The sequence below is a fragment of the Macaca mulatta genome, chromosome 2 (assembly GCF_049350105.2).
Source record: "Macaca mulatta isolate MMU2019108-1 chromosome 2, T2T-MMU8v2.0, whole genome shotgun sequence".
In the NCBI taxonomy this organism is placed as follows: domain Eukaryota; kingdom Metazoa; phylum Chordata; class Mammalia; order Primates; family Cercopithecidae; genus Macaca; species Macaca mulatta.
The window spans coordinates 154,548,867-154,564,071 of NC_133407.1; the positions used below are offsets into that span (position 1 = coordinate 154,548,867).

The 15,205-nt window shown below is 49.8% G+C and overlaps 2 long non-coding RNA genes and 1 other non-coding gene across 3 annotated transcripts; 2 read left to right on the top strand and 1 right to left on the bottom strand.

Annotated features, from left to right (window-relative positions):
• The first annotated feature begins 1,528 nt into the window (after positions 1-1,528).
• LOC703296 (uncharacterized) lies at positions 1,529-14,433 on the top strand. Its single transcript, XR_013414276.1, has 4 exons — positions 1,529-1,574; positions 2,021-2,135; positions 4,368-4,469; positions 13,076-14,433. It is a non-coding gene; the product is annotated as an uncharacterized LOC703296 (long non-coding RNA).
• Positions 4,148-4,286, top strand: LOC114676593 (small nucleolar RNA SNORA7). Its single transcript, XR_003727644.2, has one exon. It is a non-coding gene; the product is annotated as a small nucleolar RNA SNORA7 (small nucleolar RNA).
• On the bottom strand, positions 5,408-10,565 carry LOC144339333 (uncharacterized). The gene is made up of 2 exons (XR_013414296.1): positions 7,532-10,565; positions 5,408-6,520 (listed from the first exon to the last, which is right to left on the bottom strand). It is a non-coding gene; the product is annotated as an uncharacterized LOC144339333 (long non-coding RNA).
• Positions 14,434-15,205: the final 772 nt, after the last annotated feature.

Consider the following 15,205-nt stretch of genomic DNA (forward strand, 5'->3'; position numbering starts at 1 on the left):
CAGCTAATGTGATTTCTTGCTCAGGAGCTGTGGCCAGGGGGGAAAACTTGAGCCTGGGGGAATACAGGCATATTCCCTGGGCTATTCCAGGGATGACTGCAGGCCACCTTCAGCCTCTTGTCCTGGGACCCCAGTGCCCACAGGGAAGCAGTGTGGGTACCCCTGTGCTCTCCTCTGTGAAGTGAGGTGGCAGCATGTCCCGTACCCCACAAAGACTGAGCCATCAGGTTACTGCTTCCAAATCTCTTGGGTCTTTGGAAACTGAAGGCAGGCTGTCTGGTTCATGAACCCTCCCAGTCAATGAACCCACTTGAACCGATCAAGACCTTTTCTTTCATGACACGCATCATGCAGGCTGCCATTAGCAGTGTGCTTCCCTGCTCCACATCCCATCTCACTACATACAGCCTGCAGGATAAGCACGATTCATGAGGTATGGAATAGCCACAGATGCAGCAGGGTTCTAGCCCCAACGCTACGGCTTGCCAGCTATGTGACCTCAGACATTCCACTTTTCTGGGTCTCCTCAAACTCCCCATTCCCTTCACGCCCAAAACCTCACCATGGAGTTACTAACACACCCTTCTCACCCCTCTCTCATTCACTCATCAATACAATCCAGTTTAACTTCTGGCCCCTTCGGGTCCCTGGAACTACCCCTGTCAAGATCGCCAGTGACATCTGTACTGTGTTCCAGGAGTGGAATCTAGGAGTTTTTTTTTTTTTTTGCTCCTGAAATTTGATTTTCAAAATAATCTTAAAAGCCAAGGGCCAGCTCGGTGGCTCACGCCTGTAATCCCAGCATTTTGGGAGGCCAAGGCGGGCAGATCGCCTGAGGTCAGAAGTTTGAGACCACAGTGACCAACATAGTGAGACCCCTGTCTCTACTAAAAATAAAAAAAATTAGTCGGGTGTGGTGGTGCACACCCATAATCCCAGCTACTACGGAGCCTGAGACAGGAGAATCACTTGGCCCCGGAACCTGGGAAGTGGAGGTTGCAGTGAGCCGAGATCATGCCACTCTATTGCACTCCAGCCTGGGCGACAAAGTAAGACTCCGTCTCAAAAAAAAAAAAAAAAAAAAAAAAAAAGCTAAGCAAATCAAGAACAAGTTTAAAAGTTAGACAGTAGCTGGGCACAGCTACTCGGGAGGCTGAGGCGAGGACAAGAAGATCACTGAAGACCGGGAGCTGGAGACCAACCTGGCCAACACGATGAAACCATGGCTCTACGCAACAACCAACAGAACAAAACAAGGTAGTTTAGAATAATGGTTAGAAGCGTGGAGCCTGGAGTAAAATCTCCAAAATTCTCCTTTCACGTATGCAAAATAGAGACAATAATAGGGGTACATTATAGAATTGTGGTAGGCCTATGAACCCCATCGCATGTTAGCAGTTTCGATCTTATTACTGTGTACTATGTAAATTCAGTGAGGGAATTTTGGGAAATCTGTCTTGTTCTCTCCTGACCACTAGGAGGTGCACTTCGGAGTAGAAGAAACACGACCGGAAATAGCCCAAACGCTAGATTGGCTTCAACTTCTGGCGGAAGTAGATTCCTCCCTACACCAGGTGTTAACTCAGAAAGAATTCCAAATTTCTACCTAGTGCCAAGGGCAGGGAGGATAAGTTTCCCTTTATACTCTTAGATGTTAATCTCTATTAAAACAGTTAAATTCGCCGGGCGCGGTGGCTCACGCCTGTAATCCCAGCACTTTGGGAGGCCGAGGCGGGCGGATCACAAGGTCAGGAGATCGAGACCACGGTGAAACCCCGTCTCTACTAAAAATACAAAAAATTAGCCGGGCGCGGTGGCGGGCGCCTGTAGTCCCAGCTACTCAGGAGGCTGAGGCAGGAGAATGGCGTGAACCCGGGAGGCGGAGCTTGCAGTGAGCCGAGATCGCGCCACTGCACTCCAGCCTGGGCGACAGAGCGAGACTCCGTCTCAAAAAAAAAAAAAAAAACAGTTAAATTCGGCATTTTTGCAGCACCATTTCTTTGACGTGTCTTTTTTAAAGGACCCGGAGCCGGAAGTGCTTACCTTTTCCCTGCCAGGACCCAGAGGTTACCTCCCATCAGCACCGGCGCTCTCTTGTCCACTGTCTCTTTCTCGGCGCTTCTTTTTCTGGCTCGGTGAGTTTGTTTGTTTGTTTGTTTTTGTTTGTTTGCTTTTGAGACAGAATCTCACTCTGCTGCCCAGGCTGAAGTGCAGTGGTGCGATCTCAGCTTACTGCAGCCTCCGCTTCCCGGGTTCAAGCGATTCTCCTGCCTCAGCCTCCCAAGTAACTGGGGCTACAGGCGCCCGCCACCACGCCTGGCTAATTTTTGTATTTTTAGTAGAGAGTGGGTTTCACTATGTTGGCCAGGCTGGTCTCGAACGCCTGACCTCAAGTGATCCGCCCGCCTCGGCCTCCCAAAGTGCTGAGATTACAGGCGTGAGCCCCCGCGCCCGACCTGGGTGAGTCTTAATCCGGGTGTGTACCCTGGTAAGGAGGCCTTCCCTACCACTGTGTGTCTGTGGGTATTGTCGGCTTGCTGGAGCGCCTACAGGAACAGAGTGAAGCAGGCAGCGGGGACCGGGGCGGGGGCAGTGGTTGGGCTTTGCGTCCGTTGACGAAAAGAGTCAAACTGTGTGAAGTATTTGAAGAGACTTATTCTGAGTCCAGTATAAGTGACCATGGCCCGTGACACAGCCCTCAGGAGGTCCTGAGAACATCTGCCCAAGGTGGTTGGGGTGCAGCTTGGTTTTGTACATTTTAAGGAGGTGTGTTGCGGGGGCCTGGGCCAGGCTATTGTTAGGTCTGACAATTGGTCAAGTTTGTCCAAAGACCTGGAATCAACAAAAAGGAATGCCTGGGTTCAGAAAAGCGGTTGTGGAGACCAAGATTCTTATTTATGCAGATGAATCCTCCAGGTGGCGGGCTTCAAAGAGACAAGATTGTAGGTGTTTCTTATCAGACCTGAAAAGGTGCCATACTCTTAGTGGAGTCTCTCCTGGCTCAGGGAGAAGACCTGGAAAGGGAGAGGGATTCACTACAGAACGTAGATTGTCCCAAGAGACAGCTTTACAGGGCCATGTCAGAATGTGTCAAAGAAATATATTTTTGAGTAAAGTACTTCTGTTTCTTTCAGGGCCTGCAGTCTGTCATGTGATGCTATACTAGAGTCAGGTTGAAATTTGGTATCTTATTGCTACAAAGTCTGTTTTGTCTGTCTTGGGATCGCTTTTAATGTTAATGCTGGTCAGCTGTGCCTGACTTCCATAGGGAGAAGGGCATAATGAGGCAAGTTTGACCCCGCATTTGGCCTGAACTAGTTTTTCAGGTTAACTTAGGAATGCCCTTGGCCAAGAGCAAGAGTCCATTCAGTTGGGTTGGGGGCTTAGAATTTAATTTTTGGTTTATACCGTGCTTACTGATGTTGGCCCACGTGCATTCGTTCATTACCATGGCCCCACGCTCCTTTTCTTCTAGTCTGTGACCCTAGGGCTGCTGTGGTGGGACTGCAAAAAAAAAAAAAAAAAAAAAAAAAAAAAGATGGGGTGCAGGTCCGCTCACTCAGTTGTTAACAGAGATTCTGATAGTCAGGATCTCTGGGAATATAAAGATGAAACTTCCCCCTCGCCTTCAAGGATATCATGGGCCAGAAGGCAAAGTCGTTTTGAATAGTGGTTCGCTGAGTACCCACTCTGTGCCAATTGATGGCTGCAAAGAGAACAGAAGGGGTGCTGCTGTAGGAAATAAATGAATGGCTCGGAAGACCACACTGAGGAAGGTGTGAGTTGATACTGGAAGATCTCCAGGTTTGAGGCATCCTTAGAGGGATATGATGGTTTTGTGTGTGTTGAGGGTGTGGTAGCGCAGCAGCTCCCTGGGGAATTAGAAGGTTTTTCTTTATTGACCGTTTACCCTGTGACAGGCACTGCAGGCCTTCAGCGCACAGTGTCTTCTCCATTTTACAGGTGAGGAAAAGACGCAAGTTCAAGTAGATGGTCAAGGCCAGTACTACCGGAAGGACCATCTTGGGGTTCGGACACTGGCGGGGTGGGATTTGCTGCCCCTTGCAAATTGAGAGTATCTCGGGGTCAGTTTTGGTTTGCTCAGCTGTTGGCATTCTTTGGGCTCTGAGTGGTTGAGTTGACCTTTGACCTCCTGGGATCGCGTCTGGAGAGTGCCTAGTATTCTGCCAGCTTCGGAAAGGGAGGGAAAGCAAGCCTGGCAGAGGCACCCATTCCATTCCCAGCTTGCTCCGTAGCTGGCGATTGGAAGACACTCTGCGACAGTGTTCAATCCCTGGGTGGGAAAACCTCCTTCCAAGCCTCCTTCCAGGATTCTTCCTCACCTGGGGCTGCTTCTTTCCCAAAAGGCATCATGGCCGCCCTCAGACCCCTTGTGAAGCCCAAGATCGTCAAAAAAAAGAACCAAGAAGTTCATCCGGCACCAGTCAGACCAATATGTCAAAATTAAGGTATGTGGTCCTGGGATGGAAATAGGTGTGGGGTGAAGAAAGAAGTTTCCAACAGGCTGTCGGTTTCTGACATCACCTAGTCGGGATTACCTTTGACCAATGAACTGGTTTGTGGAAGAGCTTTCTGTAGAAATACAGGTCTCCCCCAGTGTGCCCTAGTGCTGGTCTCAAGTCTCTTGGTGTATGAAGTGAAATTTAAATGAGAAGGGACACTTGGCTGTTTCGATGTGTTTAGAGGGCTTTGCATTTGTGTCGTGTATTTTGGGTTGCCTTATGACAGCAGGAGCCCTATTTCATAGACAAGAACACTCAGAGGTGCTGAGAGCCGTGTCTGCAGCTGTGCTCGCCATCTCAGTATCTACACAGTCCCCTCGCATCCCATTGGTGTCTCCATTTCTTGGGAGTGAGAATGGCAGGGGTGCCTGCATTCCTAATGGCTAAAGCCAAGAGCTCCTGGTTTTTCCCACCAAAAAAGCATGTAAGGAAATAGTGAAGTCCTGTTACCAAAGGCAACTGCTGTGTGGCATACTTCCTTTTCATTTGGTTCTGTTTTCCCTCCCCAAAGGAACAGTTGGCACTCTGCACAGACGCTAACCCACCTGTGTGTTATTTCCTTCAGTGTAACTGGCGGAAACCCCGAGGGATTGACAACAGGGTTTGTAGAAGGTTCAAGGGCCAGATCTTGATATGATGTCCAGCATTGGTTATAGGAGCAAAAAAACCCAGAAAGCACATGCTGCCCAGTGGCTTCCGGAAGTTCTTGGTCCACAATGTCAAGCAGCTGGGAGTGCTGCTGATACGCAACAAGTGAGTTGGGCCCATCTCTGGTTTCAGGGCTCAGAAGTTTGCATCTGTGTGGGCACTTTGGCAGGAACTCTGGAAACTCTTGGGATGCATTTTGGGAAGCTGACATTCTCTGAGGGAATCTGAAGTCATTCCTTGCAGGAGTTTAGAGAATTCTTGTTGGGGCCAGGTGTGGTGGCTCATGCCTGTAATCCCAGTACTTTGGGAGGCCAAGGCGGGCAGATCACCTGAGGTCAGGAGTTTGAGATCAACCTGGCCAACTTGGCGAAACGCCATCTCTACTAAAAAGACAAAATTAGTCAAGCGTGGTGATGTACGCCTGTAGTCTCAGCCACTCGGGAGGCTGAGGTGGGAAAACCGGAAGGAGAGGTTGCAGTGAGCTACAATCATGCCACTGCACTCCAGCCTGGGCAACAGTGAAACTCCATCTCAAAAGGAAAAAGAGAATGCTGTTGGGGAGTTCAGTGTGTTTCCTTTGTTGGAGAGGGGAGAGACTTTTGTCCTCATAACTCTGGAGACCCAAGACCAGAAAAATGGACTTTGCTTGACACAGTGAACACAGCAGTAATCACCGGTTTTCAATATAATATCTTTTGGCTGTTTCCAGAATGTTGCTTTATTTATGAGGGAATTCGGGGAAGATCAAACATAGGCCTCAGACCTTAAGGGGCCCTTTATGCTTTGGTAAGGGGTATTTTCAGGGGCACAGAGGCATTACAGCCAAATGTGAACTAGAGGGAGAATTAAGAGGAAGACTTTGTGGACAGAGAGTGCTTACACAGAGGTGGAGAGTGCAAAGAGGGGTCACAGGACATTAGTGCTAGGTAGTCTTTATGGTTTGTTTTTAGAGACTCTGTTGCCCAGGCTAGAATGCAGTGGCCATTAACAGCTGTGATGATGGCCTACTGCACCCTTGAACTCCTGGGCTCAACTGATCCTCCTGCTTCGCCCTCCCAAGGTGCTGGGATTACAGACATGAGCCACCATGCCTGCACAAGAACAACAGGTTTAAACAACTAGGCAAGCAGAGGCGGCAGGGGCAGTCTGTATGTGTGCAGGGGCAGTCTCTGTGTGTGCGCAGGCGTAGTCTCCGTGTGTGTGTGCGCGCGCGCACGCACAGGGGCAGTCTCTGTGCATGTGTGCGTGTGTGCAGGGGCAGCCTGTGTATGTGTGTGTACAGGGGCAGTCTGTGTGTTTATGTGTGTGTGTGTGTGCAGGAGCAGTCTCTGTGTGTGCGCAGGGGCAGTCTGTGTGTGTGTGTGTGTGTGCGCGCGTGTGTGTGCAGGGGCCGTCTCTGTGTGTGTGTGTGTGTGTGTGTGCATGGGCAGTTGTGTGTGTGCATGGCCTCTGCTCAGCTCCTGGGAAGGAGCTTCTGATCCTCTGTCAACATCAAAGGAGCTAGGCCTTGAAAACCTATCTCAGCCTCCCAGTCCGAATGAAGAGCCATCGGACTCTCTTCCTGGGGCATTTGGTTATGTACAGCACTGTGCCAAGTTCCCAGAGTGGGTGCTTCAGCTTTGGGCAGCAGTGGGTCCTATCTGTGGGAACACCGACAGTGACTCCTTGTGTCAGGCAGGTGGGTGTCAGAGTGTCCTCATTTCATAAACAGGGACATTCAGAGGCCTTTGGCCATTGCCCAACGTCCTGAGGCCAGAGAGCAGTGGAGTGAGCGTAGTGGTCCACAGGCTGTCCCGCCCACATGCTCAGGATGCAGGGACTCACCGTAGGAAGAGGCGGAGAAGATGAAGGGCTGGCGGCAGTTGATACAGACGTTGCCCAGGTTGTTGAGCAGCAGGTTGTTGGTGGAGCAGCGGTAGCACAAGGGCACCAGCTCCTACAAAACAGCCACGGACTCCCGAGGGGCCAGGCACGTGTCCTCCTCCCCCTGGACTCTGGCTACGGGCCCCTGGGGCTTGGCTGCCAAGAGGAAAGGCCACCCGGGTGGGTAGGCAGGGAGGGGGTGCCAGGCCCCGGGGGAAGCAGGATAAAGGTTTGCTGAAATACCTAAACCCTGTCACTTAGGTCCCTAAGAGGTGGGCACGATTATTTCCATCTCTCAGATGAGAATAAAGTCTGGGGGGAAGGTGAAGCACCCAGCCCAAGACTCAGCAGCCAGGAAGTGGCCCGGCGCTCTTTCCACCACAGGTGCAGGAATTCTCACAGAAAAGTGGAGGCCAAGGTGTGAGAATTCCTCAATGACTGCCTTTTAAAGGAAGAGGTGATTGTGGCGCCTGCTCTGAACTCTAGACACAGGCAACCTCTGTGTCTCCCAAGAAACCCAATCACTATCACATTTACTTTAAATATTTAGAGAAGCACAATTTGTTTCCTTGTCAAAGCCAAGAGGTGGCATGTGATGACATGCTGCCAAATGCTTGGGGCACAGATGGAAACTTTCATGTCAATCCTGACATGGTCACCACAGATCTCGATGGCCTTGACGTGCTCTCCTGCTGAGATGTACATCTCCACGGCGGCTTTGGGCTCCTTGATATTTCTGGCCCAGTCAGCCTGTTTGGTGATTAGCATCTTTGTTTCTTTGGGGTCTCCAGATCCAAGGAAATCCTGAGGAAGCACAACAAACAAAAACACTCTGGATCAGAACTTCCTGTGCCAGCGTTACATCAGGCTTTTCTAGCAGCAAGGGCAGGCTCCACATGGCTGAAGCAGGCAACCAGGAGGCAGGCAGGACCCGTCCCTGAGGGGCTGAGTAGAGGGAGTCCCAGGTCTCGGGAAGAGTGATCTCAGGCTGCCCTGCAGGTGTTCCTGGGGGATCCTGGGACAGCGTCAAGGACACTAGCCCCCAGTGCTTCCTTCCCATCTCACAAATGGGCATTTGTTCATCGGCTAAACGACTTTCTAGACTATTTGGGGCCCTGCACATGAAGTCTGCAGGCTCGGGGGTTCATGATCAGGCTGTCTCTCTCTCACATAGTTTGGTAAATACATGATTATTCCTAAACAGCAATGAGACAACCTCGTGCACAATTCCAAATATCGAGACCTGTCATCTTTATTCAGATCGTATGGGTGACACCACATGCTTCAGAGTGGGCTGAGCATGGGTTCCCCTAAACTTATACAAACAAAATGACTCACAGTTTGCCGGCCCTCCATGCCCTCCATGCCCTCTCTGAATCACCAGCAAACACTCTGTGCCCTGAACTAGGGAATCATTGCATGGTCTTTGCCCCAGTTACTTGCCTGGAACAGATAATAAGCAAACTCTCTCTGGTTAGTTGCTTCTCAGCTGAATGGTTAGGGATCCTGTCCTGAGGTCAGGTCTGCAGGTGTGAGGACCTGATCCGACCGTGGGACAGCAGGAGACCATGGAGAGATCTGAGGCAGGGAAGGTGCTCAGGAGAGGATCTGAGAAGGAAGAGACGACTGTGGTCCTGGAGGCTCAGGGGTCAGGCCTAGAGCCTGTGTTCCTTTGGCCTCAGCAGGGGCCCTCTGAAGCGGTATGCCCAGCTTCTCTGGGCTGGCCATAGAATGTGTGAAAAACAGCCTCAGAACATCACCTCTTTTCAGGGTAGTTACCCAAAATATACATGTGGGAGTTTGCTAGAGTCGAGGCAGCTTTTAAAGGTGGAGCTTTTCAAAAAGGGAAACTGGGAGCTGACCCCTAAGTTTGTCTTAGGAATAATGTACCCTGCAGAGAATGCTTTTGTCAGCCTCATTGAGAATAAAAAAAGCACTCCTTTCCCCATGATTAACGCTCATGTGTCAGGAAAGCGCAGTCAATGTATGCTAAAAATCCACTTGAACAATTAGCTCGCTTTTTTTCTTATTTGCTTTCAAGGTAATTGTGTAGCTCCTAAGATCATATATTAGGTTGGCCTGAGAACCAGTGTTTTAAGAAGGGGAGGGAAGGGCATTGTATACGCTGATGCTGGGACCCAATAGATGACAGGCCCCCTGGCTGGCCTTTGGTTCTCCCAGGAGCCGACAAAGGGAAGGGGCTTGGAAAGCAGCCACTGTCCCCGCCTAGTTTGGGCCTTTACAGACACACCTCTCCTTTTGGCAGCTGCTACAGCGCGGATTCTGTACGCTAGCACGAAGCTGGAAACCCTGCCTACCTGGCTGGTGAAATGAGGGTGGCAGCTGGGGGAAACAGGCATCTTAGGAGACTAGAAATGTCCTCCAAAGGGACTTCACAAGTGCTCAGGAGACTAGGGGTGACTGTGTTAAGAAGGGTTAGAGGTTGAGAGGGAGCCATGAGCTTGGGTCGTCAACCCAAGGAGACCATCCAAGCACACGGCTCCCAGGCTCAGGAAGCCTCCTCCAGTCCAGCAGGACCCTCAGGGAGGTGTGACTTCATTGAAGGTGGCTCTAAAAGCTTCCTTCAAGGCTCATCAAACTGGGTTTTGAAAGACTTTTTGATTCCTGAAGCTAATTTACACGTTATCTGGGGCCATGGCAAAGACTTGGCCCTGAAGTGGACAGAAAGAGGCTGTGCTGAGTGATGAATGAGACTAAACAGTGTTCTCATGCTTGGTGATTTTGATAAGAACATACTACATAAGAGTTAAGAGCATTATAATTCCCTTTATCACCATATAAACATGTCACTTATCCAGAAAGCATACAATTTATTTGTACGTGGGAATGTAATTTAAAAATTTTCTGAAAACCAGATTGAATCTTGAGAAGCCATTTTCAAGTAAACAAAAACATGCCATGTTAATCAGCACTGGATCTCCCCCACCCCCCACATAATGTATATGTACATATTTCTCAAATTCAGACTGCAGCACAGCTGCCTCCTTGAGGAGGCTTCAGGGGTTCCTAAGCCTAAATTCTACCTCTAGGGTCTTGATCCCTTAAGGGTTCATCCTGAGTTAAAATTTTGTTATCCCCGGAGGCAGAGATGCACTGACTCTGGTGATCTCAGTATGAATGTGTTATAAAATCTTCTAGGTGTCTATGGTGGGGCCTGAGGGAGGGTAGGAAAGGTGACGAGGAAAAGGCAGAGGGAGTCTGAACACCCTGCGTCTCAGGTACGGAGTGAAGAAATCACTAAGGTGAAAAACAGGCTGGGGCCCAGGAGCTCGTCCAAGTCCCGATGAACAAGTAAGTCCTGGGCAACATCACAGGTCACCAACACACCTTAAGCCCCAGGATCAAACATGGTGGAAGAGCACAGCCATCTAGAAAAGCAGAAAAAAGGCCGGGCGTGGTGGCTCACGCCTGTAATCCCATCACTGGGAGGTGGGTGGATCACGAGGTCAGAAGATCGAGACCACTCGGGCTAACACGGTGAAACCCCATCTCTACTAAAAATACAAAAAATTAACCGGGCATGGTGGCGGGCACCTGTAGTCCCAGCTACTCGGGAGTCTGAGGCAGGAGAATGGCGTGAACCTGGGAGGCAGAACTTGGAGTGAGCTAAGATCGTGCCACTGCACTCCAGCCTGGGCAACAGAGCGAGATTCCGTCTCAGAAAAAAAAAAAAAAAAGGCAGAAAAAAGGGAAGATTTTCCATCTTGAACTTGTGAGCTGGAGAATTACCATTAGTAGCCCACTAATAGGTTGTGGCTGATGAGTCACTTCATAACACACTGAGAGCCACTTTTGACACTCCCGGAAAAGGCAGGTTAACAAAGCCCCTCTGTAGAAGGAAGACCCTCATTGCTCAATGCATTCAAGCTTTTTTGAACCTTGCTTAGGCTGAACTGTAAATGTCTTGACTGGTCTGGGCTCCTTAATGCAACTCCTTCCCACAGAAGCCATCAGGAGCCAGGTCCAGGAAGCTCCTCTCCCACACCTGCCTTAAAAGGCCCAGCTCTGCTGGGGACTAAGGTTCATAAGGGCCATCCCAAGGCAAAGGGGAATCTCCGCCATCACCCACCGCAACCACATGGTAGCTACTCTGCAGCCGGTAGGTGTGAGGCATGCTGCGCTAACACGGGAGGGCGGAGGCTCTGCCTGACTTCCCAGAGGCCTAGTGAGAAGCCCAGGACAATCAGCAGGTGCTATGGGAAACTTGGCTGGCAGGCACCGTGTCGTCCTGTATGATTGGCAGGACCGGCTCCCGCCTGAAGACACCAATTCTTGGCAGCTTCTGACAAGGATTGAGAGGATTTGTGGGAGACAGCCCTGAAGCACTGAGCCCTCAAATCAATGAAGGGATTGTGCTGGCACAGACCCACAGCCATCAGCTCTGTCGCTGATGAAGGTCTGAACTGCCATAGTCTGCCCCTTTGGTGTCAGTGTTAAAGGTCGGTTTTAGGTGAGTTTCAACCAGTGACTATAGATGGGTCCTTTGTTTACTTACCAGTTTCCCCACATCCTTTCTGAGACCATTGCTAGTTTTTGTCTGCACCAGTCTTGGAAAACAACTTGGACGCCACGGGTGATAACACCAGTGGGCTCCAAGCCAGAGCCTGGGCCTGGGATGGGGTGGGTTACCTCGGCATACTCAAACATGCAGAGGTCGGCGTACATTTCTGTTGGGGTGATCAGACCCAACACCAGGTCGTGGGGGCGACGAAGTCCAACGGAGTCAAAGGAATGAGAAAGAGTTTAAGAGAGAAAGTGGGACCAGGGGGCTATCACAAGTGTGGAGGCTGGGAAGGCCACGAGCTCTGGGAGCCCACACTATTTATTGTATTTATTGTTGCTCAAACAAAGAAACAGGTGGTGAGGATGTGGGGGTTGGAAGGAAATGGTGTATCAAGTGAATGAGAAACATATGGCTGCTTGAGATAATGGGAATGCTAGAAGCAAGGAGCCAGCAAGTCTAGCAGACATGCAACCCTGCCTCAGCTTCTCTCCTAACACTCAGCTTTTCTTCCAACACATTTCAAGCTGCCCGCTCCTCTTGTACAGTTTGGCGGCCTCATGGAACTTCCCCTGGTAGGAAAACACATCTGCCAGAAACAGGTCATTGTTGGTCTCTCCCCGCTTCTTCCTCTCCTGGAAAAATTAGAAGCACAGGAAATGGCCTCTGCAGCCATGGGCAGGAAGCAGACTTTACAAAGGTTAGATGTGGCTATTTCAAGTGAGGCCCCTGGACCTTCCTACTGGAATCTGGGCTTGGCTCCTGGCTGTTGTCTCTCTCCCCCAGGTTCCCGCTGGGAATGCTTGACAACAAAAGCAGGTTTTACCAGACAAGCAAAGATCAAAAAAAGATGCAAACCTTTGTTTGTTTAATGGAAATTCCTCAGGGTTGCTTTCCTGTGTATTCCAAGGCTATGACAGAATAGTTTGAATAGTGTGTGCTCTGACTCATCCATGACCCCTAAGCTCCAGAGATCTCCCAAATCTGCAAGCCCTGTTTGGCAGAGTTGTGGCTCATGGGGATGACAGAGCAGGAGAATGTTTAGGTCTTCCCAAGAGGGAGACCAATAAAATAGGATGACAAGTCTCACTATGTCCCTACTTTTAAAGAGAAAGTAAGAAATCCCGCATGCTGAACATCCACTAGGTTCTGGGTATATACTTCACACACACATGGCCCCTTTATTCCTCTCAGTGACCCTCAGGGTAGGTCTCACTACCCAAGTATTAGAGTGAAGGATGCTGAGACTCAAGAAGAGGAACAGGTCAGGGTCAGACAGAGCTGGAATTTGGATGCAGTTCTGTCCGACTCCAGATATTCCTTGTATCACGTAACACTGTCTTCTGAAGCAAGTGATGTCCCCAACAACACACACACACACACACTTAGCACAGCTGAGGATAAAGCTTCTTCCTTCTGTGTCAGGGAACATTCAACTTGTCTACAGCTCGAGTATTTGTAAACACTCAGTAGCACTCAAACCCTGAGCCCTAGCAGTTTCCTTTTGCTTGTTTTCTAGCAAGAGGAGCATATCGGAGGACGATGAGACATTGAATCAAACTCTTAGACAAGCTGGTGAAAGTTTTAAGGACTGAAGGCAACATACTTCCACACTTGAGAGAAATCATCTTTCAAAAATCCTGCACGTAGTTCAGGCTTATGAAACAAACTAATTCATAATAGTTGGAAATGAATTAAAAGCTTGCTGTGAGATAAAAGATAGATTTCGGCTGGACCTGATGACTCATGCCTGTGATCCCTACACTTTAGGAGGCCGCGGCAGGAGGATCACCTGAGCCCAGGAATTCAAGACCAGCCTGGTCAACCTAGCAAGACTCTATCTCTGCAAAAAAACCCAAAAAAACCTCCCCAAAAAAAAGGTTTTACTAGGCATGAGAATGAGTCCATATCCATTCTAGGCCCCGGGATATCACCGTGATGAATAGAAACGATCTGTAGCACTCAAGCAGGTGCCTGTCAACATGGGCAGGTTCTTCCCCCCCGTTAGCAGGACAAGAACATCTCCCCTATCCAAAAGGCACCCACTGAGCATCCGCAGTTCTCTGGAATTATGCTGAGCACCCAGATATGGGCAACTAAGCCCCGAGCAGTCAATGTGGGGTGCACTTGAAGGCACTTCACTGTTTTTTAAGAGACATTGTTAAGAGTTTACTTTAACCCATTTCCCAGCTCATAGCACACGAGGCGAGGCAGGCATTTTGACCTTGGTAAGACCTGACAAATGACAATAGTTGGACCCCACGGCCATCAGTTACTTTTGTGGAGAGGAAAATTATGTCCCTTGCCTTCAGTGAAGACCCCTAGATCCAGGCCAGTGGATTTACAAGTGAGAGTCAGCAGCACTGGGCATTTTGGGCAATGGCTCCGAACAAGCCCTTTACCCCAGAACATACAGATGCCCCTTATGACACGTGGGTGGGGAGGGTACTTGGCAGAGAGAGCATGAGCTTAGGAGACAAGACTGTATTTGAATTCCACTGAGCTTTTGGCTGTGGACCCATGGGGACGTGGCATCATCTCGCTGAGCCTTAGTTTCCTCCCGCATGGAATAGGGAGAGCAACAGTACCTGCCTCATTCAGTTAACGTGAGGATCTAGAGTAGCATTAACATAAATCACGCTTGGGGCACAGAGCAGCTTCTGTTATGAAGTGTAGCAGGCTGTGAGCTCCTGTCGGCCTCTCTCCTCAGCTCTGTGCCCACTGAACTCGGCACAAGGTTGGCCCATGACAGGTGTTTATTATGTGGAAATGAATGAGAGGGACAAGACATTTGCGGATTTCTTCACTTTCCAACCAGGAATTCAAATGTGTCTCACATTCCTATACCCTTACAATAAATCTGTTCAGGAGAAAAAATGTGTACGCCTTGTAACAGACAGCCAGGCAGCACTGAGATACACAGAAATTAAGAATAGTGTCTAAGGGCCGGGTGTGGTAGCTCAAATCTGTAATGCTAGTACTTTGGGAGGCTGAAGTGAGGTAATTGCTTGAGCCCAGGAATCTGAAACCAAACTGGGCTACATGGCAAAACCCTGACTCTACAAAAAATACAAAAAAAAATTAACCAGGCGTGGTGGTGCGCACACGTGGTCCCAGCTACTTGGGAGTCTGAGGTGTGAGGACTGCTTGATCCCAGGAGGTCTAGGCTTCAGTGAGCCATGATTGTGCCACTGCACCCTGGCCTGGGGGACAAAGCGAGACCCTGTCTCAAAAATAAATAAATAAAAAGAATGGTGCCTGCCACCACCCAGCGCCTAGTTTCCTTTGCCCACTGCAGGCCTATTGGGTTTGGATGACAAGGCCAATACTCTCAGCCAGGAACAGCGGGGCTGGGGGTTGCTCCAGAGCTCTGGGATGCTCAGTTCAGATTGTGGGCCTTGCTTCCCAGGTGCATTTCTGGGAGTGGGGCTCAGCTCGTGCATTTGGGAAACCCCTCAACACTATCAGATTACTGGAGTCTGAGAGGATGGTGACCGACTATTCGCCACCATGAGGATACAAACCATTTCCTGAGAACCTACTGAATCCTCACAGCAGCCTGTGAGGTAGGTCCAATCTCTTTTCACAAACAAGAAACCCAACCCTGGAGAGATCAGGAACCCATCTGCCTCAGTCAGCTATAATGTGA